Raw genomic sequence first — 2,942 nt, 5'->3', positions numbered from 1 at the left:
AGAAGTGCTTTCATCAACCTTGTGAGCGCCCGGGGCAATAGATTTATTGCCTCGGGGAGTGTGCCACTGAAAATTGGTTTGAGCAATTTTCTCAATTTGGTTATATATTTCATGTGGGCGGCGATTACCTAAAAGTCCCCCGGAGCTAGAGTCAAGTGTCTGTCTTGTGTGTGGCAACAACCCATTATAGAAAGTGGATACTTGTTGCCATATTGCAAGGCCATGATATGGACACTGTCGCAATAGTTCCTTGAACCTTTCCCAAGTTTCATATAAGGATTCCCCGTCCTCTTGTGAATATGTATTAATTTCAGTCCTTAATTTAGCCGTTTTAGCGGGAGGGAAATACTTATATAGAAATTTTTGGGCTAGTTCATCCCAGGTGTTTACCGATCCAGATGGGAGGGCGTTGAGCCAAGCTTTTGCTCGGTCTTTTAGCGAGAAAGGAAACATTCGAAGGCGGATGGCGTCATTTGATGCTCCATTGATCCGAAAGTTATCACATATTTCTAAGAAATTAGTAATATGTAGAGGGGGATCCTCGTCTGCAAGCCCATGGAAGGTTGCGGAGTTTTGGAGCATTTGTATCAAATGCGGCCGAAGTTCGAAGTTATTGGCTTCAACATTCGGTGCATTGATAGCAGCGCCTAGGTTACCTACGGTGGGTCGTAGATAATCCATGAGGGTACGTTGGTCCGCCATTGGAGGTGGATTCCCCGAAACTTTCTCTTGGTTTTTGGCTTTTAGTCTTTTTCTGAGAAAGCGTTCGGGTTCTTCTAGAGGTTCTTTTATGTCCTTATTAGAACTGGAGCTCATACACTATGTAGGATGGCGTCTGGTTCCAAGTCCTGCAATAAAAACAGAAAAGAATGCTGGTCAGAAGGTTCACCACGGCCCCGTGCTCAGTGAACACGGCCCGTGGTCGGAGTTACAGTGATTGTTTTCCAGATCCCAGTTACTGGAGAGTTGGACACGGCCCCGTGGTCAGCCTTCTGTAACTTGGAAAACTAAAAACTGCCAGTAACTACGCTGGGCACGGCCCGTGTCCGACCAGGCACTACCCGTGCTGAGCTCTGTAGAAGCTGAAAAACTAAGAAAATCCTAAAAAATTAAAAAGAAAGATAAAAATAAGATTAGGCCGTTGATTCCTAACTTTCTTAAAATCCTTGTGTCCCCGGCAGCGGCGCCAAAAACTTGATGCGTGTTAGCGTGTATATAATTTAGATGTATATTTTAAGCCCTTTTTACACTTTTAGTCAAGTTTTAAATTTATAAAACACGATATTTACTAACACTAAACACACATATGGGCAAGTGCACCCATCGTGGACGTAGTATAGTGTTGGTAAGATACCGAGGTCGTCCAAGGACACAAGAGCTTTTAGTACCGGTTTATCCTCAACGTCTAATCAAATCAAAATGTTAGAAAAGATTTTTAAACTAAGAAAATAAAAACTAACTAAATGCTGAAAAATAAAAATAAAATAAAAACAGATAGACAAGATGAATCACTTGGATCCGACTCGTGTATTAGTATAACCTTTGATTATTTTCGCACTTTTGCACTTGTTTAAGAGATTATCTTAGTTATTGTAGTAGGCCCCTCTTTTGAAGGCGACGTTACCCTCAACCCAGTAGTTTGAGTCAGCAAGGATACAATCCTAAAGGGTTGGATTATTGGAAGATAATGAATTAAGTTATTAATGCAAATTGTGGTAGGCCCCGCTTTTGGCGGTGACGTTACCCTCGACTAAGTAGTCTGAGTCAGCAGGGATACAGTCCTAAATAGCCGGGTTATAGTATTAATAGTAGTTAACTTATGAGGGGGTCAAAGAGTTTGGATCCCCGCCATCCAATACCTATGGGCATTGAAGGAGATCCTACTAAATTTGACCCAGGTCCCTTGCAGGACCTCTAAACGCTGGACACGGCCCCGTGGTGGGCAGTAGAAGCTTTTATAGGTTTGTCTTTTCTGCTGCTTCTTGGGCACGGCCCCGTGCTGGCTGAGCACGGGGCGTGTTCAGTCTTCTGCCTTCTCTATTTTGCTTGGGAGGATGCTGTCGAGGGGTCGGGCAATCCACTTTTGTTCCTTTTCTTGTATTTATGTTAGATTTAACTGTCTTTCTGCTTCTTTTGTGAATTTGAGCTCATTTAATCCTGAAAATATAAAAGGAAGACAAAAACACTCTTTTTCCAACATTAGTACTTAAAAAGGGTTAGTTTTATGCCTCATTTGATGTAATTTATATGTTGCATTTTACACACATCAATTAACCTGACCTTTCGGTTCCGCAGGGGTAACTATGCGATTTGGCCCTCGATTATTTACGAATAAGGGCCTCGTGACTTTTACCCGTGCCGTTAAGCCCTCGGTTAGTTTAATTACTATCCGAAATGCCTTAACTTTTATTGTTGACGCTTTTAACCCCTCGCATACGATTTTGATCATAACTTTCTCGTTTTAAAATGGAACTTTGCGGAATTTATATTGTATATTCTAGTCAGCGTATTTTACTGTTACAAAGTCTCGGGTTCGTCAAAGGGTCACTCAGAGGTATAAATTAAACATGTTGACACAATTAACCCCTGTAGTTTGTAATCTCTCACTTTCTTTCGCGTTTCGCTCCGTACGATCCATGATTTATTCGTTTGAAGGTACGAGCATCATTTAGGGCTACTATACAGTATATTTACCCCTCGTTGACATTTTTAACCCTCGAACTTACATACTTTCAAGGTTTGTCAACTTCAGTCCTTTATTTAATATTTAATGCCACGTGTCAACACATTATTGGACACAAAATTTCGAGGTGTTACATCCTCACCCCCTTAAAATAAATCTCGACCCGAGATTTACTGAAATAAATAAGGGTATTTTTCTTTCATCGTGGATTCAACCTCCCACGTGAATTCGGGACCTCTACGGGCATCCCATTTGACCT

The 2,942-nt window shown here is 41.6% G+C and overlaps 1 non-coding gene across 1 annotated transcript; it reads left to right on the top strand.

Annotated features, from left to right (window-relative positions):
* The first annotated feature begins 217 nt into the window (after positions 1-217).
* On the top strand, positions 218-324 carry LOC118481381. Its single transcript, XR_004865588.1, has one exon. It is a non-coding gene; the product is annotated as a small nucleolar RNA R71 (small nucleolar RNA).
* The last annotated feature ends 2,618 nt before the right edge of the window (positions 325-2,942 follow it).

This window comes from Helianthus annuus, chromosome 8, assembly GCF_002127325.2.
Source record: "Helianthus annuus cultivar XRQ/B chromosome 8, HanXRQr2.0-SUNRISE, whole genome shotgun sequence".
Classification (NCBI taxonomy): domain Eukaryota; kingdom Viridiplantae; phylum Streptophyta; class Magnoliopsida; order Asterales; family Asteraceae; genus Helianthus; species Helianthus annuus.
This window is presented reverse-complemented; position numbering and strand designations above follow the sequence as displayed.